Source organism: Pseudophryne corroboree, chromosome 6 (assembly GCF_028390025.1).
Source record: "Pseudophryne corroboree isolate aPseCor3 chromosome 6, aPseCor3.hap2, whole genome shotgun sequence".
Lineage (NCBI taxonomy): Eukaryota > Metazoa > Chordata > Amphibia > Anura > Myobatrachidae > Pseudophryne > Pseudophryne corroboree.
Window position 1 is genome coordinate 161865501 of NC_086449.1, and position 27651 is coordinate 161893151.

The following is a 27651-nucleotide window of genomic DNA, read 5'->3' on the forward strand; positions in this document are numbered from 1 at the left end:
AGACCACTTGTACTACTTCCAGTAAGCAATTCACTGTCCAACAGTCCTTTGCGAGGAAGATGAAATATCACAGCAGTCATCCTGCTGCAAAGCGGATAACTGAGGCCTTGGCAGCCTGGGCGGTGAGAAACGTGGTTCCGGTATCCATCGTTAATTCAGAGCCAACTAGAGACTTGATTGAGGTACTGTGTCCTTGGTACCAAATACCATCTAGGTTCCATTTCTCTAGGCAGGCGATACCGAAAATGTACACAGACCTCAGAAAAAGAGTCACCAGTGTCCTAAAAAATGCAGTTGTACCCAATGTCCACTTAACCACGGACATGTGGACAAGTGGAGCAGGGCAGACTCAGGACTATATGACTGTGACAGCCCACTGGGTAGATGTATTGCCTCCCGCAGCAAGAACAGCAGCGGCGGCACCAGTAGCAGCATCTCGCAAACGCCAACTCGTTCCTAGGCAGGCTACGCTTTGTATTACCGCTTTCCAGAATAGGCACACAGCTGAAAACCTCTTACGGCAACTGAGGAAGATCATCGCAGAATGGCTTACCCCAATTGGACTCTCCTGGGGATTTGTGACATCGGACAACGCCAGCAATATTGTGCGTGCATTACATCTGGGCAAATTCCATCGCGTCCCATGTTTTGCACATACCTTGAATTTGGTGGTGCAGAATTATTTAAAAAACGACAGGGGCGTGCAAGAGATGCTGTTGGTGGCCTGAAGAATTGCGGGCCACTTTCGGCATTCAGGCACCGCGTACAGAAGACTGGAGCACCACCAAACATTCCTGAACCTGCCCTGCCATCATCTGAAGCAAGAGGTGGTAACGAGGTGGAATTCAACCCTCTATATTCTTCAGAGGATGGAGGAGCAGCAAAAGGCCATTCAAGCCTATACATCTGCCCACGATATAGGCAAAGGAGGTGGAATGCACCTGACTCAAGCGCAGTGGAGAATGATTTCAACGTTGTGCAAGGTTCTGCAACCCTTTGAACTTGCCACACGTGAAGTCAGTTTAAACACTGCCAGCCTGAGTCAGGTCATTCCCCTCATCAGGCTTTTGCAGAAGAAGCTGGAGACATTGAAGGAGGAGCTAAAACAGAGCGATTCCGCTAGGCATGTGGGACTTGTGGATGGAGCCCTTAATTCGCTTAACCAGGATTCACGGGTGGTCAATCTGTTGAAATCAGAGCACTACATTTTGGCCACCGTGCTCGATCCTAGATTTAAAACCTACATTGTATCTCTCTTTCCGGCAGACACAAGTCTGCAGAGGTTCAAAGACCTGCTGGTGAGAAAATTGTCAAGTCAAGTGGAACGTGACCCGTCAACATCTCCTCCTTCACATTCTCCCGCAACTGGGGGTGCGAGGAAAAGGCTAAGAATTCCGAGCCCACCCGCTGGCGGTGATGCAGGGCAGTCTGGAGCGAGTGCTGACATCTGGTCCGGACTGAAGGACCTGGCAACGATTACTGACATGTCGTCTACTGTCACTGCATATGATTCTCTCACCATTGAAAGAATGGTGGAGGATTATATGAGTGACCGCATCCAAGTAGGCACGTCAGACAGTCCGTACGTATACTGGCAGGAAAAAGAGGCAATTTGGAGGCCCTTGCAGAAACTGGCTTTATTCTACCTAAGTTGCCCTCCCTCCAGTGTGTACTCCGAAAGAGTGTTTAGTGGAGCCGCTCACCTTGTCAGCAATCGGCGTACGAGGTTACTTCCAGAAAATGTGGAGAAGATGATGTTCATTAAAATAAATTATAATCAATTCCTACGTGGAGACATTCACCAGCAGCATTTGCCTCCAGAAAGTACACGGGGACCTGAGATGGTGGATTCCAGTGGGGACGAATTAATAATCTGTGAGGAGGGGGATGTACACAGTGAAAGGGGTGAGGAATCAGAGGATGATGATGAGGTGGACATCTTGCCTCTGTAGAGCCAGTTTGTGCAAGGAGAGATTGATTGCTTCTTTTTTGGTGGGGGCCCAAACCAACCAGTCATTTCAGTCACAGTCGTGTGGCAGACCCTGTCACTGAAATGATGGGTTCGTTAAAGTGTGCATGTCCTGTTTATACAACATAAGGGTGGGTGGGAGGGCCCAAGGACAATTCCATCTTGCACCTCTTTTTTCTTTCATTTTTCTTTGCATCATGTGCTGTTTGGGACAATTTTTTGGAAGGGCCATCCTGCCTGACACTGCAGTGCCACTCCTAGATGGGCCAGGTGTTTGTGTCGGCCACTTGTGTCGCTTAGCTTAGTCACACAGCCACCTTGGTGTGCCTCTTTTTTTCTTTGCATCATGTGCTGTTTGGGGACAATTTTTTGGAAGGGCCATCCTGTCTTGATTGACACTGCAGTGCCACTCCTAGATGGGCCAGGTGTTTGTGTCGGCCACTTGTGTCGCTTAGCTTAGTCACACAGCCACCTTGGTGCGCCTCTTTTTTTCTTTGCATCATGTGCTGTTTGGGGACAATTTTTTGGAAGGGCCATCCTGTCTTGATTGACACTGCAGTGCCACTCCTAGATGGGCCAGGTGTTTGTGTCGGCCACTTGTGTCGCTTAGCTTAGTCACACAGCCACCTTGGTGCGCCTCTTTTTTTCTTTGCATCATGTGCTGTTTGGGGAGTATTTTTTGGAAGGGCCATCCTGCCTGACACTGCAGTGCCACTCCTAGATGGGCCAGGTGTTTGTGTCGGCCACTTGTGTCGCTTAGCTTAGTCACACAGCCACCTTGGTGCGCCTCTTTTTTTCTTTGCATCATGTGCTGTTTGGGGACTATTTTTTTGAAGGGCCATCCTGCCTGACACTGCAGTGCCACTCCTAGATGGGTCAGGTGTTTGTGTCGGCCACTTATGTCGCTTAGCTTAGCCATCCAGCGACCTCGTGCAAATTTTAGGACTAAAAATAATATTGTGAGGTGTGAGGTGTTCAGAATAGACTGGAAATGAGTGGAAATTATGGTTATTGAGGTTAATAATACTATGGGATCAAAATGACCCCCAAATTCTATGAGTTAAGCTGTTTTTTAGGGTTTTTTTTTTTAAAAAACTCCCGAATCCAAAACACACCCGAATCCGACAAAAAATTTTCGGTGAGGTTTTGCCAAAACGCGTCCGAATCCAAAACACGGCCGCGGAACCGAACCCAAAACCAAAACGCGAAAAATTTCCGGTGCACATCACTACTATATACTGGTCTATGGCTGCAGTGCAATATGTATGAAAGTAGTAAGCTGGGTGTTTGCTGAGGTGCGGTATGATATACCAGCAAACGGGATGCCGGCTTTCAGTATATATGCACCGTCGTAGAGGCATGTCTAGCACCGAATGTTGGCATTCCTTTCTATTCCATATGCACCTTACCTATATGGTGGTTTCTCACAACGGGGAACCTCTGAAGAAATGTGCTTGGGCAGACAGTGTCTTCAGTCAGTATTCACCAGCGACATGCAGTGAGGTAAATGGCTGAGGAGGCACTGGCTAGAACCAGAGCCGGATTTACACACAATATATGAGCCAGAGGGTACATGTGGGCATTATACACAGGTGCAGCAGTATATACTGCTGGAAATTTGGTGAGTATTGATCAGAGATGTGTGGAAAAGATAGGCAGGGGGGAAGGTCACTGCCTCCCCTGTCATAGTCTTTTTACTCCAGAGTTTTGACTATAAAAAGACTGGGGTGACAGGAAGATAGTGGGTGACTGAGGCAGCGGTGACAGGTAGATAGTGGATGACTGAGGCAGGGGTTAAAGGGAGATAGTGGGTGACTGAGGCAGCAGTGACAGGTAGATAGTGGATGACTGAGGCAGGGGTTACAGGGAGATAGTGGGTGACTGAGACAGGTGTGACAGTGGACGCCAGTCCCTTGTTGAAGTTAGCTATGGCCTGTTCCCCTCTCTGTGCGAGGTGCAGTACCTGTGGTACACAACAGGCAGCGGGCACTCACCTTAGACCAAGAGCAGGACAGCAGAATCACAGCGCCCAGTGGAGATCCATGTCATTCCTGGCCATGCGACCCTTTCTTCCTCCCTGGCTCTGTCCGCTCAGAGTACGCCGATTTCTGTCTGACAGCTCAGAGTCCGACTTGTGCTTCAAGGACGCAGCGCCCTCACCAGTCTGGCTCCACCGGGGGAGAAAAAGAGAAGCGTAATGGCAGCTTTGGCAAGTGTATGGATGGAGGGGGGCAGGGTAGAGACCCCTCAATCTGGCATTTGTGTGGCCAATATACTAGTAGTATATAAAAGAATAACTATATACTGTATAATAACTCTACCAATAATTACACCAATTACAGTGCCATACGGGCTTCAGAGTAATAACATGTATATTGTCCTTTATACTTGTGGGGCAGACTTCAAATGTGTAGAGAGATTTAGATTTGAGGGGGTGTGTCCAAACTTCAATCTAAATTGCAGTGTAAAAATAAAGCTTCCCAGCATTTGTGAGCTTAATGCAAAAGTAGCCAGTATTTACCCTGCATACAAAAAATAAATGTATTTGCTCCCCTTGTTGGTATATGAAGTGCACTACTGTGCTTCCTCCATGAAGTTTTCTTACATGAAGCTTCTGATCCTTTACCAAGATGGAAACTATTATATAGTCTGTACAGCCTCCACACTTAGTATGTGGAGGTGTCTTACTTAGCTACGTGGAGGACCCTGTGTAATTACTAATCTTCTCATCTTACCTACATACATGCCAGTGTAGGCTCCGCTCAGGTTCGGACTGGCCCACAAGGGTACAGGGGAAACCCTCAGTGGGCCCTATAACTGGGGGCCCACCTCTAGGGATAAGGTTCCAGATTTTGCACTAAATTATATATTATACATGTGTTACATTATACTGCACAGGACTATGGCGTTTATTGTACATTAATCTGGTACATTATCATGCTTGCCTTGCACTAGCAGTATTTAAAAATATACAGTATTTATGAAGGGGCCCAGATCATGCACTCACTAACGATTAGCCAAGCCTCTAAGCAAGGGCCCCTACCACTGCATTCCCCCAGTGGGCACTTCATGCCCCAGTCCGACACTGGTTCCACTCCAACATCCCTGCTAGTATGCATTTGGCTGCCTCTTAACAATTGCTTCCTGAAGCAGCAATTACAGGTTGTATCTGTATAGGCACACACGTAAGCGAGGTACAGGGAATGCAATAATCAGAGCGTACAGCAAAATCCTGACTGCCTGAGTCGACATTACACAGTTCAGTTGCTTCTTCTGCACCAGCTGGCGTTACTAGTGTGATGGCTGCTCTTGTGGCTGGGGAGTTGAGGGCTGTGCAGTGCCATACAGTAGATACAGTGCTTTCTTTCTACAAAAAGGTAACAGTGATCCACTCATAGGTGGATGCAAACTCTGCACCTATAAAATTATTCTTAACCCTCCGGAGTCCCACAGTTGGCACTCTGGACATAAATCACTGGGAAAATGGCCACCATAGCTATTTTCCCTGTGCTATGCCCATGCGCAATAGAGATGTCCCCAGTAACAAGATGCGAGTGCCATGTTATCGGAGACCTGCACACGCACATTAGACTCATAAAACCAGAGGTTTTATGGCCTACTAGCACCCTGAACGAGAAAATGTAAAAGCGACCCCCCCCACCTAACCCCTATGCACGCGCTCTCCTGGAAAAGTGGGCATGGCCTCCTGGAAAAGTGGGCGTGGCCTCATGACTTCATATTATCAAACTATAAATAAATATATTTTCACACCCCCTCTACGCACACAATTAGCAGCCTTACACATAACAGCCACAGTAGTGTTCCTTACACACAATGTCTCCAGTATAGTGCCAGATACACATAATGTGCAGTGCCAAATAGACATGATATGCCCCCCAGCAGTGCCAGCTACACATGACATGCCCCGCAGCAGTGCCAGCTACACATGACATGCCCCGCAGCCGTGCCAGCTACACATGACATGCCCCCCAGCAGTGCCAGCTTCACACAATATGCCCCCCAGCAGTGCCAGCTACACATGATAGTATTCACTTTTTTAGGGCAGGGTGCTGATCACAGGGAGGGCACATTTTTAAGTTAGGATGGCAAAATGATGTACATACTGTAATGCTTGGTGCTAATTTAGGGACGTTGCTTTGTGGGGAAGGTGCGTGGCCACATAATAGTGGCAATTAGCATTACACCACACAGTAGTGCAGCTAATACACATTGCACCAGGTAGAACCTCCTATACACTTTGCGCCAGGCAGAGCACGTTAGACACTTTGCGCCAGGCAGAGCATGTTAGACACTTTGCACCAGGCAGAGCACGTTAGACACTTTGCACCAGGCAGAGCACGTTGGACACTTTGCGCCAGGCAGAGCACGTTAGACACTTTGCGCCAGGCAGAGCACGTTAGACACTTTGCGCCAAGCAGAGCACTGAGACACATTGCCTAGCCACAGACGCCTAGCGGGAATACTACATGATATGCTCCCCAGCCGTGCCAGCTACATATGACATGCCCCCCAGCAGTGCCAGCAACATGTGACATGCCCCCCAGCAGTGCCAGCAACATATGACATGCCCCCAGCAGTGCCAGCAACACATGATATGCCCCCAGCAGTGCCAGATACACATGACATGCCCCCCAGCAGTGCCAGATACATAAATGGCCACACAGTGCCAGATATGTCCCCACAGTTCCAGATACATAAATGCTCCTACAGTGCCAGATACATAAATGCCCCCACAGTGCAGATATGCCCCCACAGTGCCAGATACATAAATGCCCCCATAGTGCAGATATGCCCCCACAGTGCCAAATACATAAATGTCCCCTCAGTGCCAGATACATAAATGCCCCCACATTGGCAGATACATAAATGCCCCCACAGTGCCAGATACATAAATGACCCAAGTGCCAGATACATAAATGACCCCACAGTTCCAGATACATAAATGCCCCCACAGTTTCAGATACATAAATGCCCCCACAGTGCCAGATACATAAATGCCCCCACAGTGCAGATATGCCCCCACAGTGCCAGATACATAGATGCCCCCACAGTGCAGATATGATCCCACAGTGCCCTGCCCAGTACATAAATGCCCCCACACAGTGCCCGATCCATAAATGCCCCCCACAATACCTGCGGTGCTGGGAGGGGGAGTGCTGCTGAGGGCGCGGGTAGACTCTTCCAAAACGGTTGTGTGCGTGCAGAGCACTGAGACACATTGCCTAGCCACAGATGCCTAGCGGGAACACTACATGATATGTTCCCCAGCCATGCCCAGGGCCGGCAACAGAAATCTTGGGGCCCGGTACACTGATATCCCTGTGGGCCCCCCCGATATACAAATATAGGGGCGTGACCACAGAGCTCCTTTTACACATTACGTCAGGCAGAGTCTCCCTTTTTACACATTACAGCAGCAGAGTCCCATTTTTTACACATTATGGCAGCAGAATCCCCTTTTTTACACATTAGGCAGGCAGAGTCCCCCATTTTTACACATTATGGCAGGCAGTCCCCATTTTTACACATTATGGGAGGGGGAGAGAGAGTTATACTCACCTGTAACGATCCAGCAAGCCCCACCATAATGGCCATCCCTACCTTTTCTCGCCCTGCAATCTTCGCTCTTACCTACAGTAATACCAGGTTTACAGGGCAGATGTAATGCATGCACATGCATCCATGATATGTGCCTGCACGCAGCCCATCCCAAACCCAAAGCCCCAAACTCCTGCTGGAGAGCCGAGTGCACCTGCAATGCAGACACTTGACTTACCAGACACAGCCGCCAGCGCCGTGAATCAACGAGGCTCAGCCTCCGAGTGACCAGCTTGATGCACCCCGCCGCAACAAGCTGCCAGCAGTCCCGCAATCCTGCTCCTGCCTGCCTGCTCACGCTCCTCACAGCAGAGACAGGGCGGGCGAGGATGACTGGGAGAGGAGGGGAGGACCGGAGGTAGCGTTGTGTGACAGCTGACCTGGGGCTGGGCTTGGGGATGCTAAGTGGTGACCACAGATCATGGGGGTGGAGGAGCTGAAAAAAAAGGTCAGTTATTGATTACTTTTAACTGCACAGCGGGCGGCCCGCAGCTGGCGCGATGCCGCAATATATATAATTATTTAGATCTGTTACATGCTGCCGCCGCTCAGGGGCGGATCCAGAAGAAAATGATAGGGGGGGCACCATGGAAGGGGCAAGTACATTTGCGTGCGGCTTCGGTGCATGGTGCAGTGTGCAGGGGCAGCGTTTGAGGGACAGGGGGCAGCGTGTGAAGGTCAAGGTGCAGGGGGAAATGTGTGGTGCTGGGTACAGGGGGCAGTGTGTGAGGGGCAGGGGGCAGCGTAATAATGCCCACAGTAGTAGCACCCCGTAATACACATAATGCCCACCACAGTAGCGCTTCTTATACAATGCCAACAGTTGTAGCGCTCATTATGCAATGTCCATTGTACTGGTAGTGCCCCTTATATAGACCCCATAGTAGTGGTGCCCCTTATGCAATGCCCGTATTGCCCCCAGTAGTAATGTTGCCTGTAGTAATACCCCCAGTCATTTAGCACCCTAGTAGTTATGCCCCCAGTGGTAATGCCCCTGCAGTTATGACCCCAGTAGTTTACCCCCCCTTTAGTTTAGCCTCCCAGTAGTAATGCCCCCAGTAGTTTGCCTGCTTGTAGTTTAGCCACCAATAGTAATGCCCCCCTGTAGTTTGCACCATTGTAGTTAGTTATGCCCCTCTTGTAGTTTAGCCCCCAGTAGTAATGCCCCCAGTAGTTTGGCCCCTGTAGTTATCGCCCAGTAGTTTGGCCTCCCTGTAGTTTAGCCCCCAAGTAGTAATGCCCCTGTAGTTACGCCACCAGTAGTAATGCCCCTGTAGTTACGCCGCCAGTAGTAATGCCCCTGTAGTTACGCCGCCAGTAGTAATGCCCCTGTAGTTACGCCACCAGTAGTAATGCCCTCCTGCAGTATGCCCCCAGTAGTTAGCCCTTTGTAGTTTGCCCCCTTGTAGCTTACCCCCAGTGGTTTGCCCCCTTGTAGTTGGCCCCAGTAATAATGTCCCCCAGTAGTTTGCCCCCAGTAGATGCCCCCCAGTAATAATGTCCCCCAGCAGTTTGCCCCCAGTAGATGCCCCCAGTAATAATATCCCCCAGTAATAATGCCCCCAGTAGTAATGCCCCAATAGATGACTCCCCCCCAGTAGTAATGCCCCCCAGTAATAATGCCCCCAGTAGTAATGCCCCAATAGATGACTCCCCCCCAGTGGTAATGCCCCCCAGTAATAATGCCCCCAGTAGTAATGCCCCAATAGATGACTCCCCCCCAGTAGTAATGCCCCCCAGTAATAATGCCCCCAGTAGTAATGCCCCAATAGATGACTCCCCCCCAGTGGTAATGCCCCCCAGTAATAATGCCCCCAGTAGTAATGCCCCAATAGATGACTCCCCCCCAGTAGCAATGCACCCCAGTAATAATGCCCCCAGTAGTAATGCCCCCCCAGCAGTAATGCCCCTTGCTGCTGCCCCCTCTTCAGTAGTAATGTCCCCCGTAAATTGCCCCCAGTAGGTGCCCCCGCTGCAATAAGAAAGATAAAAAAAATAAGAATTTACTTACCGATAATTCTATTTCTCATAGTCCGTAGTGGATGCTGGGGACTCCGTAAGGACCATGGGGAATAGCGGCTCCGCAGGAGACTGGGCACATCTAAAGAAAGCTTTAGGACTAACTGGTGTGCACTGGCTCCTCCCCCTATGACCCTCCTCCAAGCCTCAGTTAGGATACTGTGCCCGGACGAGCGTACACAATAAGGAAGGATTTTGAATCCCGGGTAAGACTCATACCAGCCACACCAATCACACCGTATAACCTGTGATCTGAACCCAGTTAACAGCATGATAACAGAAGAGCCTCTGAAAGATGGCTCACAACAATAATAACCCGATTTTTGTAACAATAACTATGTACAAGTATTGCAGACAATCCGCACTTGGGATGGGCGCCCAGCATCCACTACGGACTATGAGAAATAGAATTATCGGTAAGTAAATTCTTATTTTCTCTAACGTCCTAAGTGGATGCTGGGGACTCCGTAAGGACCATGGGGATTATACCAAAGCTCCCAAACGGGCGGGAGAGTGCGGATGACTCTGCAGCACCAAATGAGAGAACTCCAGGTCCTCCTCAGCCAGGATATCAATTTTGTAGAATTTTACAAACGTATTTGCTCCTGACCAAGTAGCTGCTCGGCAAAGTTGTAAAGCCGAGACCCCTCGGGCAGCCGCCCAAGATGAGCCCACCTTCCTTGTGGAGTGGGCATTTACAGATTTTTGGCTGTGGCAGGCCTGCCACAGAATGTGCAAGCTGAATTGTACTACAAATCCAACGAGCAATAGTCTGCTTAGAAGCAGGAGCACCCAGCTTGTTGGGTGCACACAGGATAAACAGCGAGTCAGATTTCCTGACTCCAGCCGTCCTGGAAACATATATTTTCAGGGCACTGACAACGTCTAGCAACTTGGAGGCCTCCAAGTCCCTAGTAGCCGCAGGCACCACCAATAGGTTGGTTTAGGTGAGATGCTGAAACCACCTTGGGGAGAAACTGAGGACGAGTCCTCAATTCCGCCCTGTCCGAATGGAAAATCAGATAAGGGCTTTTTCAGGATAAAGCCGCCAATTCTGACACGCGCCTGGCCCTGGCCAGGGCCAACAGCATGACCACTTTCCATGTGAGATATTTTAACTCCACAGATTTAAGTGGTTCAAACCAATGTGACTTTTGGAACCCAAAACTACATTGAGATCCCAAAGTGCCACTGGAGGCACAAAAGGAGGCTGTATATGCAGTACCCCTTTTACAAACGTCTGAACTTCAGGGACTGAAGCTAGTTCTTTTTGGAAGAAAATTGACAGGGCCGAAATTTGAACCTTAATGGACCCCAATTTCAGGCCCATAGACACTCCTGTTTGCAGGAAATGTAGGAATCGACCCAGTTGAATTTCCTCCGTCGGGCCTTACTGGCCTCGCACCACGCAACATATTTTCGCCAATTGCGGTGATAATGTTTTTGCGGTTACATCCTTCCTGGCTTTGATCAGGATAGGGATGACTTCATCCGGAATGCCTTTTTTCCTTCAGGATACGGCGTTCAACCGCCATGCCGTCAAACGCAGCCGCGGTAAGTCTTGGAACAGACAGGGTCCTTGCTGGAGCAGGTCCCTTCTTAGAGGTAGAGGCCACGGATCCTCCGTGAGCATCTCTTGAAGTTCCGGTTACCAAGTCCTTCTTGGCCAATCCGGAGCCACGAATATAGTGCTTTCTCCTCTCCATCTTATCAATCTCAGTACCTTGGGTATGAGAGGCAGAGGAGGGAACACATACACTGACTGGTACACCCACGGTGTTACCAGTGCGTCTACAACTATTGCCTGAGGGTCTCTTGACCTGGCGCAATACCTGTCGAGTTTTTTAATCATGTGGACGACTTCTGGGTGAAGTCCCCACTCTCCCGGGTGGAGGTCGTGCTGAGGAAGTCTGCTTCCCAGTTGTCCACTCCCGGAATGAATACTGTTGACAGTGCTATCACATGATTTTCCGCCCAGCGAAGAATCCCTGCAGCTTCTGCCATTGCCCTCCTGCTTCTTGTGCCACCCTGTCTGTTTACGTGGGTGACTGCCATGATGTTGTCCGACTGGATCAATACCGGCTGACCTTGAAGCAGAGGTCTTGCTAAGCTTAGAGCATTGTAAATGGCCCTTAGCTTCAGGATATTTATGTGAAGTGATGTATCCAGGCTTGACCCTAAGCCCTGGATATTCCTTCCCTGTGTGACTGCTCCCCAGCCTCGCAGGCTGGCATCCGTGGTCACCAGGACCCAGTCCTGAATGCCGAATCTGCGGCCCTCTAGAAGATGAGCACTCTGCAACCACCACAGGATGGATACCCTTGTCCTTGGTGACAGGGTTATCCGCTGATGCATCTGAAAATGCGACCCGGACCATTTGTCCAGTAGGTTCCACTGGAAAGTTCTTGCGTGGAATCTAACGAATGGGATTGCTTCGTAGGAAGCCACCATTTTTACCCAGAACCCTTGTGCATTGATGCACTGAGACTTGGTTCGGTTTTAGGAGGTTCCTGACTAGCTCGGATAACTCCCTGGCTTTCTCTTCCGGGAGAAACACCTTTTTTCTGGACTGTGTCCAGGAACATCCCTAGGAAACAGAAGACAAGTCGTAGGAACCAGCTGCGATTTTGGAATATTGAGAATCCAATCGTGCTGCCGCAACACTACCTGAGATAATGCTACACCGACTTCCAACTGTTCCCTGGATCTTACCCTTATCAGGGAATCGTCCAAGTAAGGGATAACTAAAATTCCCTTCCTTCGAAGGGATATAATTTCGGCCATTACCTTGGTAAAGACCCGGGGTGTCGTGGACCATCCCTACGGCAGCGTCTGAACTGATAGTGACAGTTCTGTACCATAACCTGAGGTACCCTTGGTGAGAAGGGTAAATTTTGACATGAAGGTAAGCATCCTTCATGTCCCGAGACATCATGTAGTCCCCTTCTTCCAGGTTCGCAATCACTGCTCTGAGTGACTCAATCTTGAATTTGAACCTCTGTATGTAAGTGTTCAAAGATTTTAGATTTTAGATTTAGAATCGGTCTCACCGAGCCGTCTGGCTTCGGTACCACAATAGTGTGGAATAATACCCCGTTCCCTGTTGCAGGAGGGGTACCTTGATTATCACCTGCTGGGAATACAGCTTGTGAATGGCTTCCCAAACTGCCTCCCTGTCAGAGGGAGACGTCGGTAAAGCCGACTTTTGGAAACGGCGAGGGGGAGACGTCTCGAATTTCAATATGTACCCTTGAGATATTACCTGAAGGATCCAGAGGTCTACTTGCGAGTGAGCCCACTGCGCACTGAAATTCATTGAGAACGGGCCCCCACCGTGCCTGAGCTTGTAAGGCCCTAGCGTCATACTGAGGGCTTTGCAGAGGCGGGAAAGGATTTCTGTTCCTGGGAACTGGGTAATCTCTTCAGCCTTTTTCCTCTCCCTCTGTCACGAGCAGAAAAGAGGAACCTTTTGTCCGCTTGCCAACAAAGGACTGCGCCTGATAATACGGCGTCTTATTTTGAGAGGCGACCTGGGGTACAAACGTGGATTTCCCAGTTGTTGCCGTGGCCACCAGGTCTAAAAGACCGACCCCAAATGTCCCTTTCAAAGGCAATACTTCCAAATGCCGTTTGGAATCCGCATCACCTGACCATTTTACTGGTAGAATTGGACAACGCACTTATACTTGATGCCAGTCGGCAAATATTCCGCTGTGCATCCTGCATATATAGAAATGCATCTTTTAAATGCTCTATAGGCAATAATATACTATCCTTATCTAGGATATCAATATTTCCAGTCAGGGAATCCGACCATGCCAACCCAGCACTGCACCTCCAGGCTGAGGCGATTGCTGGTCGCAGTATAACACCAGTATGTGTGTGAATACATTTTTGGATACCCTCCTGCTTTCTATCAGCAGGATCCTTAAGGGCGGCCATCTCATGAGAGGGTAGAGCCCTTGTTCTTACAAGCGTGTGAGCGCCTTATCCCCCCTAGGGGGTGTTTCCCAACGCACCCTAACCTCTGGCGGGAAAGGGTATACAGCCAATACTTTTTAAGAAATTATCAATTGTTATCGGGGGGAAACCCACGCATCATCACACACCTCATTTTATTTCTCAGATTCAGGAAAACTACAGGTAGTTTTTCCCTCACCGAACATAATACCCCTTTTTGGTGGTACTCGTATTATCAGAAATGTATAAAACATTTTCCATTGTCTCAATCATGTAACGTGTGGCCCTACTGGAAATCACGGTTGTCTCTTCACCGTCGACACAGGAGTCAGTATCCGTGTCGGCGTCTGTATCTGCCATCTGAGGTAACGGGCGCTTTAGAGCCCCTGACGGCCTATGAGACGTCTGGACAGGCACAAGCTGAGTAGCCGGCTGTCTCATGTCAACCACTGTTTTTTTTTATACAGAGCTGACACTGTCACGTAATTTTCAACAGTACATCCACTCAGGTGTCGACCCCCTAGGTGGTGACATCACTGTTACAGACACTCTGCTCCGTCTCCACATCATTTTTCTCCTCATACATGTCGACACAAACGCACCGACACACAGCACACACACAGGGAATGCTCTGATAGAGGACAGGACCCCACTAGCCCTTTGGGGAGACAGAGGGAGAGTATGCCAGCACACACCAGAGCGCTATATATATATACAGGGATAACCTTATATAAGTGTTTTTCCCCTTATAGCTGCTGTATGTTTTAATACTGCGCCTAATTAGTGCCCCCCTCTCTTTTTTTAACCCTTTCTGTAGTGTAGTGACTGCAGGGAAGAGCCAGGGAGCTTCCCTCCAACTGAGCTGTGAGGGAAAAAGGCGCCAGTGTGCTGAGGAGATAGGCTCCGCCCCCTTTTCAGCGGCCTTATCACCCGTTTTTCTGTATATTCTGGCAGGGGTTAAATGCATCCATATAGCCCAGGAGCTATATGTGATGTATTTTTTGCCATGTAAGGTATTTTTATCATTTTATTGCGTCTCAGGGCGCCCCCCCCAGCGCCCTGCACCCTCAGTCACCGGAGTATGAAGTGTGCTGAGAGCAATGGCGCACAGCTGCAGTGCTGTGCGCTACCTTATTGAAGACAGGAACGTCTTCTGCCGCCGATTTTTCCGGACCTCTTCGCTCTTCTGGCTCTGTAAGGGGGCCGGCGGCGCGGCTCCGGGACCCATCCAGGCTGGGCCTGTGATCGTCCCTCTGGAGCTAATGTCCAGTAGCCAAGAAGCCCAATCCACTCTGCACGCAGGTGAGTTCGCTTCTTCTCCCCTTAGTCCCTCGATGCAGTGAGCCTGTTGCCAGCAGGTCTCACTGAAAATAACACACCTAAAATAAAACTTTCACTAATAGTAAGAAGCTCAGGAGAGCCCCTAGTGTGCACCCTTCTCGTCGGGCACAGAAATCTAACTGAGGCTTGGAGGAGGGTCATAGGGGGAGGAGCCAGTGCACACCAGTTAGTCCTAAAGCTTTCTTTAGATGTGCCCAGTCTCCAGCGGAGCCGCTATTCCCCATGGTCCTTACGGAGTCCCCAGCATCCACTTAGGACGTTAGAGAAAAAGGACATACTTACCGATCCCCGTTCCCGCTTCCAGACATCCTCCTGGCGTCCTCTCCTCAGCACTATGAGAGAGACGTCATGACTGACGTCTCTCCCATAGCGCACGCAGCACACAGTGACGGCGCCGGAGGCAGGAGCTCAGTACTGAGCTCCTGCCTCCGGCTGCCGCTGTGCAGGGAGAGGGGCCCGCTGGTAACACAATCTCAGCGGGCGCCCGTCATTTTCCTGTGCGGCGGCGCGGGGACGGACGACGGAGGGAGAACGGACAGGGGGGCCACTGCCGCCGCTGGACCTTGGGGCCCCTCACAACGTCGGGGCCCGGGACGGTTGTCCCCTTTGACCCCCCCTGTCGCCGGGCCTGGCCATGCCAGCTACACATGACATGCCCCCCAGCAGTGCCAGCAACATGTGACATGCCCCCCAGCAGTGCCAGCAACATATGACATCCCCCCAGCAGTGCCAGCAACACATGATATGCCCCCAGCAGTGCCAGATACACATGACATGCCCCCCAGCAGTGCCAGATACATAAATGGCCACACAGTGCCAGAAATGTCCCCACAGTTCCAGATACATAAATGCCCCTACAGTGCCAGATACATAAATGCCCCCACAGTGCAGATATGCCCCCACAGTGCCAGATACATAAATGCCCCCATAGTGCAGATATGCCCCCACAGTGCCAGATACATAAATGCCCCCACATTGGCAGATACATAAATGCCCCCACAGTGCCAGATACATAAATGACCCCAGTGACAGATACATAAATGACCCCACAGTTCCAGATACATAAATGCCCCCACAGTTCCAGATACATAAATGCCCCCACGATACCAGATACATAAATGCCCCCACAGTGCAGATATGCCCCCACAGTGCCAAATACATAAATGCCCCCACAGTGCAGATATTCCCCCACAGTGCAGATATGCCCCCACAGTGCCAGATACATAAATGCCCCCACAGTGCAGATATGACCTCACAGTGCCCTGCCCAGTACATAAATGCCCCCACACAGTGCCCGATCCATAAATGCCCCCCACAATACCTGCGGTGCTGGGAGAGGGAGTGCTGCTGAGGGCGCGGGCAGACTCTTCCAAAACGGTTGTGTGCGTGCTGCACGGCGTCTGACACAACAGTTTAGGCCGGATAGCGCTGCAGGCTGGCTCCAGGAACGAATATGGCAGCGCCAGCGCGCGGCACCCATTAAGGGTGTCGCCCCGCGCGGCCGCTCTATTCGAACATGCCTGGAGCCGGCCCTGATTGATATATATATATATATATATTTATATACTAGGTGATTCATCGCACCTTACGGGCGCTCTTCACACCGTCGTAAGGGGCTATGCCCCCTTAACCCACACCCTTGTGGCATGCAATATTTTTATTAAATGGAGTATTACCTCCAGTCATAATTGTGTGAGTAGTTAAATATTGCATGGACAAAGGGCATGCAATGGTTAAGGGGTCGAAGCGACTTGCAACGGCGTGAACAGCGTATGCAGGGCCTGATGAATCACCTAGTAGGTGCTTTGGTTGGGGGAGTACCGGGTGCAGGGAAGACGCGGATTGGATCCGCGGGTGCCGCGGGAGCGGCGGTTGCGGTGGTGCCGCAGGTTGGGGAGGGGCTGGTGTGGTGGTGTCGCGGGTGGGGGAGGGTGCGTGGGGCCTGCCGGTGTGGGTCCGGAGCCACCGCGGGTGGGGGAGAAGCAGTTGAGGGGGTGCCCTGGGTAGGGCGGATGCGATGGTGCGGCGGGAGGGGTGATTGCAGGGTTGCTGCGGGTGGGGGAGGGGTTCCGGAGCTGCCGCGGGTGGTGGAGGGGGTGTGTGGGGGTGCCGCAGATGGGGCCCAGAGGTACTATGAGTGGGGGAGGGGCGGGTAATGCTTATCCTGCTTCTCCTCCTGTCAGCAGCTAGGCTGCTGTCCTCCCTTTGGCAGTGGCTCTCCCGGAGGCTCGCACAGCAGACAGTCACTATTGTTAGCGCTGCGTTACAGGGAAAAAGATGCACTCAATAAACTACAGCTCCCAGCAGCCCTAAGGGCCGGAATGCTTCGGTGCTAAGGGCTGCTGGGAGCTTTAGTTTATTTAGTGCATCTACTTCCCTGTAATGCGGCGCTTTGGGACCCTGGAGCTAATAATAGTGACTGGCTGGCAGAACTGAGTGACTGGCTGAATCAATGTAAAAGGTGAGAGTGCTGTGCAGTGTCAGTGTTAGTGACACTGCACACAGGCCCAGCGCTAGCCGCTCAGCAAAGGGAAGCAGTGCAGGGAGGCACCAGGAAGGAGAGGCATCTCCCTGCTCTGCATCTCTGGGCTGAGCTGCTGCTGCTGCTACCCCTGCTGCTGCCGGCTGCTATCACACATTCAGCGACGCCGGCAGTACAAAACCTCCTCTCCCCCTCGGCGCCAGCAGCACAAAGCTTCCTCTCCCCCTCCCCTCCATGACATTCAGTGGCCGGGCGGGATGTGAATAAGGGGCGGAGCTAGATGGAACCATGCTGCAGCAGGAGGATGAGCTGCTACAGCTTCGGCCAGTCAGACTTCATTAGGTAAGTGTCTGGAAAGAGAGTGAGTGTGTGTGTATGTAACACCCTATAATATTGTTGTAACACCCTATAATATTGTTACAGAATATGAAACACATTATAATTGATATATTCAATTGATACTGAGGAATAACTAAGTGGGTAAGGTATAAGAAAATTGGTGACTTTTATAAGAAGTGTTGTACTCCATTTAACATGTCTCCTCATGGGGGAAGTTAGATTATACTACAGCCTAGGCTGTGCCCAGCACCCCAAGCCCGCAGCATGGATGCCATAAGGAGAACAAGCAGCGCTAGCCAGCCGCCCTCGAGGAGGACAGAATGCACCGCAGCGCGAGATCGCTCGCGGAGGGACGGTTGGAGGGGCCGGTGGACACGGCTGGAGAGAGAGAAGTGCTGCGCAGTAGGCGGGAGAGGGAGAGCCCAGGACAGACAGTGAGGACGCGGTGGAGAGAAAGAGAAGCGGCTTTGTTTTCCCCGGCTACCGGCCCCGGCATATACATACCGTGAAAACTGACAGAGAGGACGGAGCAGAATTCTCCACAGGACTGACGGTAATCAGCAGACGCTGTGACAGCCCGCCCCTGGATGTGACCTGTTAGGAGAGAGCCGCCCCTATTGCTAAATAAGGCAATGGTGAGGGACCAGCTGCCATTGATGGACACCCAGTTCGGGGAATAAGGTGGCTACTGCAGGGATCTTAACACTGAAACTGAGACTAAACCCCTGCGTTGACAGCAACTTACCAGGTACGAGTAGAGCTTCTCTTAGTTCAGCATCGCAGTACACTACACAGATATCGGACAGGGAGGTGCGTCACTCCTACCACCTAAGGAGAGACATTTGGTTTAGTGATAGAAACAAAGTCAATTTCCAGCAGTAACTGTAGCATTTCCAAGGCTGTCTGCATTTTACGGAATAGACTTTAAATATATCTAAACCTCCCATGACAGATAAATAAGTAAAGAAACTGCTATGAGGTTATAGACTTATGTTCATCCTTCCGCAGATATTGAGGTGTAAACCACTCTCTCTTAACTCCGCCGCAGAGAATATTTGTGAATTGGCCGAGCATCGTGAAGATGCCCTAATTAGCTTAAATACAGGCGCCCTGCATCAGGATAATAATATTTATTGTGGAAAATTTGAGCTGTAATTCCAGCTGACGGAGCCTTGAGACGGTTGTCTCACGCTGCGATAGTAAGACACCGAGAGGATTCACCAGTGTCTAAGGGATACTCACTTCATAATCACCTAACCTTGCAACACTGAGGACATTGGCCCTCATTCCGAGTTGTTCGCTCGCAAGCTGCTTTTAGCAGCTTTGCACACGCTAAGCCGCCGCCTACTGGGAGTGAATCTTAGCTTATCAAAATTGCGACCGAAAGATTAGCAAAATTGCGAATAGACACTTCTTAGCAGTTTCTGAGTAGCTCCACACTTATTCGGCCTTATGCGATCAGTTCAGTGCTTGTCGTTCCTGGTTTGACGTCACAAACACACCCAGCGTTCGCCCAGACACTCTTCCGTTTCTCCAGCCACTCCCGCGTTTTTCCCAGAAACGGTAGCGTTTTTTCGCACACACCCATAAAACGGCCAGTTTCCGCCCAGAAACACCCACTTCCTGTCAATCACATTACGATCACCAGAACGAAGAAAAAACCTTGTAATGCTGTGAGTAAAATACCTAACTCCATAGCAAATTTACTTGGCGCAGTCGCACTGCGGGCATTGCGCATGCGCATTAGCGACTAATCGCTCCGTTGCGAGAAAAAAATACAGAGCGAACAACTCGGAATGACCCCCATTACTTGGAACCAGTAAATAGCTATGTTAGTTTGTTCCCCAGACTTGCAGAAGATAGCCCAGGACAGGAATCAGCATTGCACTAACAAACCCGGGTTTGCACCATTCAAGAGTTTAAATAATGCAGATACTACTTCTCCCGAATAGTATACAGAACTCCTACAGGAACCAAACTTATAGACTACAATTTAATTATAATTCATTACTTTTTAGCAAGAATAGAACGCTAGCTTTGACTTTAAGGTACATCTCTTTCCCGAGGAGCGGAGTTCTGATAGTTATATGTTCCGGGATATGTCCCGTGAATGCTTCTGTTATAAATATTGTTGCTCTATATGCAATAGCTTTATGAGTCAAGTAAGACTGTTTATAATTAAAAGAAACTGTATGTCGTATGTACAATTAAGGTTGGTTGATAAGCAAATACGTTCTCCCTATTCTAATATAGATACTTACGTCCGAAGGAAAGGGACGAGATATTCTGGAACAGTGTAATAAATGTTAATAAGCTCAGACTGGAGTAATTGGTTGATAGACTTGATAACATTACCCTACAGTTGTTTTAATAAATTCATTACTTGGTTACGGCAACTACGGGAACGATTATTTTGTAGAATTCATCTATTGTCGTCAGTGGAAGAAGTCCAAGGATTCATCCAGAGGTCGACCCCGAGTGAAGGTAATCTTGTCATTATCGGTAAACGCACCGATTCACACGGTTCAATTGAACAAAATCTAGGTATTACATGTATATACAGTGTTTGTGTATACTGTATATATATATGTGTGACTGTGCATGTGTGTAATGTATGTACAGTATGTATGTGTGTGTGTTTGTATTTATATATATATATATATATATATGTGTGTGTCTGTTGTGTGTGTATGTGTGTGTATGTGTGACTGCGGCATAAAGTGTGTAAGCGACACTGGTACAGGGGGCGTTACGTGTGTAAGCATCACTGGTACAGGGGGCGTTACGTGTGTAAGCATCACTGCTACAGAAGGCGTTACGTGTGTAAGCGGCACTGGTACAGGGGGCGTTACTTGTGTAAGCATCACTGGTACAGGGGGGCATTACGTGTGTCAATGTCACTGGTACAGGGGCTGTTACGTGTCTAAGCGGCACAGATACAGGGATGTTACGTGTCTAAGCGTCACTGGTACAGAGGGTGTTACGTGTCTATGCAGCACTGGTACAGAGGGCGTAGCGTGTGTAGGCGTCACTGCTACAGGGGGCATTACGTGTGTAAGCGTTACTACTACAGGGGGCGTTACATGTGTAAGCGTCACTGGTACAGGGGGCGTTACGTATGTAAGCATCACTGCTACAGGGGGCGTTACGTGTGTAAGCGTCACTGGTACAGGGGGGCGTTACATGTGTAAGCGTCACTGGTACAGGGGGCGTTACGTATGTAAGCGTCACTGCTACAGGGGGAGTTACGTGTGTAAGCGTCACTGGTACAGGGGGCATTACGTGTGTAAGCGTCACTGGTACAGGGGGGCGTTACGTGTGTAAACGTCACTGCTACAGGGGGTGTTACATGTGTAAGCGTCACTGGTACAGGGGGCGTTACGTATGTAAGAGTCACTGCTACAGGGGGCGTTACGTGTGTAAGCGTCACTGGTACAGGGGGCATTACGTGTGTAAGCGTCACTGGTACAGGGGGGCGTTACGTGTGTAAACGTCACTGCTACAGGGGGTGTTACTTGTGTAAGCGTCACTGACACAGGGGGCGTTACGTGTGTAAGCGTCACTGGTACAGGAGGCGTTACGTGTGTAAACGTCACTGCTACAGGGGGTGTTACTTGTGTAAGCATCACTGGTACAGGGGGCATTACATGTGTAAGCGTCACTGGTTCAGGGGGCGTTATATGTGTAAGTGTCTGTGGTACAGTGGGCGTTACATGTGTAATTGTCTCTACTACAGGGGGAATATGTGCGCTGTGCCTTTGTAAAGTATGCAAGGGTGCAAATTTATAGTTTGCAGGGGGCGCCGAACACCCTACCACCGGCCCCGACTGCACACCCACTGCACTGCACAGCACTGTCACCTTTTACATTGATTCAGCATCCAGACATTACCCTCCGCGATATCACCCACTCTATCCGCACACACTACATACAGCACAGTACAGGGAGGGGGAGCACACACTACATACAGCACAGTACAGGGAAGGAGCACCCACTACATACAGCAGAGTACAGGGAGGGAGCACACACTACATACAGCAAAGTACAGGGAGGGAGCACATACTACATACAGTACAGGGAGAGGGAGCACACACTACATACAGCGCAGTACAGGAAGGGAGCACACACATTACATACAGCACAGTACAGGGAGGGAGCACACACTACATACAGCACAGTACAGGGAGGGGGAGCACACATTACATACAGCACAGTACAGGGAGGGAGCACACACTACATACAGCACAGTACAGGGATGGGGAGCACACACTACATACAGCACAGTACAGGGAGGGAGAGCACACACTACATACAGCACAGTACAGGGAGGGAAAGTACACACTACATACAGCACAGTACAGGGAGGGGGAGCACACACAGCACAGTACAGGGAGGGGGAGCACACACTACATACAGCACAGTACAGGGAGGGGGAGCACACACTACATATAGCACAGTACAGAGAGGGAGCACACGCTACATACAGTACAGGGAGGGAGCACACACTACATACAGCACAGTACAGGGAGGGGGAGCACACACTACATACAGCACAGTACAGGGAGGGGGAGCACACACTACATACAGCACAGTACAGGGAGGGGGAGCACACACTACATATAGCACAGTACAGAGAGGGAGCACACGCTACATACAGTACAGGGAGGGAGCACACAATACATACAGCACAGTACAGGGAGGGGGAGCACACACTACATACAGCACAGTGAGGGGGAGCACACACTACATACAGCACAGTAAAGGGGAGGGGGAGCACACACTACATACAGCACAGTACAGGGGAGGGGGAGCACACACTACATACAGCACAGTACAGGGAGGGAGCACACACTACATACAGCACAGTACAGGGAGGGAGCACACACTACATACAGCACAGTACAGGGAGGGAGCACACACTAAATACAGCACAGTACAGGGAGGGAGAGCACACACTACATAAAGCACGGTACAGGGAGGGAGAGCACACACTACATACAGCACAGTACAGGGAGGGAGCACAAATTACATACAGCACAGTACAGGGAGGGAGCACACATTACATACAGCACAGTACAGGGAGGGAGCACACACTACATACAGCACAGTACAGGGAGAGAGCACACACTACATACAGCACATGTACAGGGTGGGAGCAGACACTACATACAGTTCAGTACAGTACAGGGAGGGGGAGCACACATTACATACAGCACAGTACAGGGAAGGAGCACACACTACATACAGAAAAGTACAGGGAGGGGGAGCACACACTACATACAGCACATCACAGGGAGGGAGCACCCACTACATACAGCAGAGTACAGGGAGGGAGCACATACTACATACAGTACAGGGAGAGGGAGCACACACTACATACAGCACAGTACAGGGAGGGAGCACACACTACATACAGTACAGGGAGGGAGCACCGACTACATACAGCAGAGTACAGGGAGGGAGCACACACACTACATACAGCACAGTACAGGGAGGGGGAGCACACACTACATACAGCACAGTACAGGGAGGGAGCACACACTACATTCAGCACAGAACAGGGAGGGAGCACACACTACATACAGTACAGTAAGGGGGAGCACACATTACATACAGCACAGTACAGGGAGGGGGAGCACACACTACATATAGCACAGTACAGGGAAGGAGCACCCACTACATACAGCAGAGTACAGGGAGGGAGCACATACTACATACAGTACAGGGAGAGGGAGCACACACTACATACAGCACAGTACAGGGAGGGAGCACACACATTACATACAGCACAGTACAGGGAGGGAGCACACACTACATACAGCACAGTACAGGGAGGGGGAGCACACAATACATACAGCACAGTACAGGGAGGGAGCACATACTACATACAGCACAGTACAGGGAGGGGGAACACACACTATATACAGCACAGTACAGGGAGGGAGCACACACTACATACAGCACAGTACAGGGAGGGAGACCACACACTACATACAGCACAGTACAGGGAGGGAGAGCACACACTACATACAGCACAGTACAGGGAGGGAGCACAAATTACATACAGCACAGTACAGGGAGGGAGCACACATTACATACAGCACAGTACAGGGAGGGAGCACACACTACATACAGCACAGTACAGGGAGAGAGCACACACTACATACAGCACATGTACAGGGTGGGAGCAGACACTACATACAGTTCAGTACAGTACAGGGAGGGGGAGCACACATTACATACAGCACAGTACAGGGAAGGAGCACACACTACATACAGCACAGTACAGGGAGGGAGCACACACTACATACAGAAAAGTACAGGGAGGGGGAGCACACACTACATACAGCACATCACAGGGAGGGAGCACCCACTACATACAGCAGAGTACAGGGAGGGAGCACATACTACATACAGTACAGGGAGAGGGAGCACACACTACATACAGCACAGTACAGGGAGGGAGCACACACATTACATACAGCACAGTACAGGGAGGGAGCACACACTACATACAGCACAGTACAGGGAGGGGGAGCACACAATACATACAGCACAGTACAGGGAGGGAGCACACACTACATACAGCACAGTACAGGGAGGGGGAACACACACTATATACAGCACAGTACAGGGAGGGAGCACACACAGACACAGGGGGACAGCACAGTGGAATCTGTCCCTGTGGCCGATCAGCCCCTGATTACATACATAGATACCACATTACATACATAGCCACCACACTATTACAGGAATAGCACCACATCACACGCATTGCACTGCATTACATGTCTATACACATTACATTAGAGATGAGCGCCGGAAATTTTTCGGGTTTTGTGTTTTGGTTTTGGGTTCGGTTCCGCGGCCGTGTTTTGGGTTCGACCGCGTTTTGGCAAAACCTCACCGAATTTTTTTTGTCGGATTCGGGTGTGTTTTGGATTCGGGTGTTTTTTTAAAAAAACCCTAAAAAACAGCTTAAATCATAGAATTTGGGGGTAGTTTTGATCCCAAAGTATTATTAACCTCAAAAAACATAATTTACACTCATTTTCAGCCTATTCTGAACACATCACACCTCACAATATTATTTTTAGTCCTAAAATTTGCACCGAGGTCGCTGTGTGAGTAAGATAAGCGACCCTAGTGGCCGACACAAACACCGGGCCCATCTAGGAGTGGCACTGCAGTGTCACGCAGGATGGCCCTTCCAAAAAACCCTCCCCAAACAGCACATGACGCAAAGAAAAAAAGAGGCGCAATGAGGTAGCTGACTGTGTGAGTAAGATTAGCGACCCTAGTGGCCGACACAAACACCGGGCACATCTAGGAGTGGCACTGCAGTGTCACGCAGGATGTCCCTTCCAAAAAACCCTCCCCAAACAGCACATGACGCAAAGAAAAAAAGAGGCGCAATGAGGTAGCTGTGTGAGTAAGATTAGCGACCCTAGTGGCCGACACAAACACCGGGCCCATCTAGGAGTGGCACTGCAGTGTCACGCAGGATGTCCCTTCCAAAAAACCCTCCCCAATCAGCACATGATGCAAAGAAAAAGAAAAGAAAAAAGAGGTGCAAGATGGAATTATCCTTGGGCCCTCCCACCCACCCTTATGTTGTATAAACAAAACAGGACATGCACACTTTAACCAACCCATCATTTCAGTGACAGGGTCTGCCACACGACTGTGACTGATATGACGGGTTGGTTTGGACCCCCCCCAAAAAAGAAGCAATTAATCTCTCCTTGCACAAACTGGCTCTACAGAGGCAAGATGTCCACCTCATCTTCACCCTCCGATATATCACCGTGTACATCCCCCTCCTCACAGATTATCAATTCGTCCCCACTGGAATCCACCATCTCAGCTCCCTGTGTACTTTGTGGAGGCAATTGCTGCTGGTCAATGTCTCCGCGGAGGAATTGATTATAATTCATTTTAATGAACATCATCTTCTCCACATTTTCTGGATGTAACCTCGTACGCCGATTGCTGACAAGGTGAGCGGCGGCACTAAACACTCTTTCGGAGTACACACTTGTGGGAGGGCAACTTAGGTAGAATAAAGCCAGTTTGTGCAAGGGCCTCCAAATTGCCTCTTTTTCCTGCCAGTATAAGTACGGACTGTGTGACGTGCCTACTTGGATGCGGTCACTCATATAATCCTCCACCATTCTATCAATGTTGAGAGAATCATATGCAGTGACAGTAGACGACATGTCCGTAATCGTTGTCAGGTCCTTCAGTCCGGACCAGATGTCAGCATCAGCAGTCGCTCCAGACTGCCCTGCATCACCGCCAGCGGGTGGGCTCGGAATTCTGAGCCTTTTCCTCGCACCCCCAGTTGCGGGAGAATGTGAAGGAGGAGATGTTGACAGGTCGCGTTCCGCTTGACTTGACAATTTTGTCACCAGCAGGTCTTTCAACCCCAGCAGACCTGTGTCTGCCGGAAAGAGAGATCCAAGGTAGGCTTTAAATCTAGGATCGAGCACGGTGGCCAAAATGTAGTGCTCTGATTTCAACAGATTGACCACCCGTGAATCCTTGTTAAGCGAATTAAGGGCTGCATCCACAAGTCCCACATGCCTAGCGGAATCGCTCCGTGTTAGCTCCTTCTTCAATGCCTCCAGCTTCTTCTGCAAAAGCCTGATGAGGGGAATGACCTGACTCAGGCTGGCAGTGTCTGAACTGACTTCACGTGTGGCAAGTTCAAAGGGCATCAGAACCTTGCACAACGTTGAAATCATTCTCCACTGCACTTGAGACAGGTGCATTCCATCTCCTATATCGTGCTCAATTGTATAGGCTTGAATGGCCTTTTGCTGCTCCTCCAACCTCTGAAGCATATAGAGGGTTGAATTCCACCTCGTTACCACTTCTTGCTTCAGATGATGGCAGGGCAGGTTCAGTAGTTTTTGGTGGTGCTCCAGTCTTCTGTACGTGGTGCCTGTACGCCGAAAGTGTCCCGCAATTTTTCTGGCCACCGACAGCATCTCTTGCACGCCCCTGTCGTTTTTTAAAAAATTCTGCACCACCAAATTCAAGGTATGTGCAAAACATGGGACGTGCTGGAATTTGCCCATATTTAATGCACACACAATATTGCTGGCGTTGTCCGATGCCACAAATCCACAGGAGAGTCCAATTGGGGTAAGCCATTCCGCGATGATCTTCCTCAGTTGCCGTAAGAGGTTTTCAGCTGTGTGCGTATTCTGGAAAGCGGTGATACAAAGCGTAGCCTGCCTAGGAAAGAGTTGGCGTTTGCGAGATGCTGCTACTGGTGCCGCCGCTGCTGTTCTTGCGGCGGGAGTCCATACATCTACCCAGTGGGCTGTCACAGTCATATAGTCCTGACCCTGCCCTGCTCCACTTGTCCACATGTCCGTGGTTAAGTGGACATTGGGTACAACTGCATTTTTTAGGAGACTGGTGAGTCTTTTTCTGACGTCCGTGTACATTCTCGGTATCGCCTGCCTAGAGAAGTGGAACCTAGATGGTATTTGGTAACGGGGGCACACTGCCTCAATAAATTGTCTAGTTCCCTGTGAACTAACGGCGGATACCGGACGCACGTCTAACACCAACATAGTTGTCAAGGACTCAGTTATCCGCTTTGCAGTAGGATGACTGCTGTGATATTTCATCTTCCTCGCAAAGGACTGTTGAACAGTCAATTGCTTACTGGAAGTAGTACAAGTGGGCTTACGACTTCCCCTCTGGGATGACCATCGACTCCCAGCGGCAACAACAGCAGCGCCAGCAGCAGTAGGCGTTACACGCAAGGATGCATCGGAGGAATCCCAGGCAGGAGAGGACTCGTCAGACTTGCCAGTGACATGGCCTGCAGGACTATTGGCATTCCTGGGGAAGGAGGAAATTGACACTGAGGGAGTTGGTGGGGTGGTTTGCGTGAGCTTGGTTA

The 27651-nt window shown here is 50.2% G+C and overlaps 1 long non-coding RNA gene across 3 annotated transcripts in view; it reads right to left on the reverse strand.

Moving 5' to 3' along the window:
- Positions 1–27651, reverse strand: part of LOC134936803 (uncharacterized) — a 298887-nt gene that overhangs the window by 21541 nt on the left and 249695 nt on the right. For 2 of the 3 annotated variants that reach the window (XR_010180549.1, XR_010180550.1), the window contains exon 5: positions 18475–18557. This is a non-coding gene — a long non-coding RNA (uncharacterized LOC134936803). Of the gene's footprint in view, positions 1–3963; positions 4134–18474; positions 18558–27651 lie in introns of all 3 variants that reach the window. The other variant, XR_010180548.1, reaches the window with a different exon arrangement.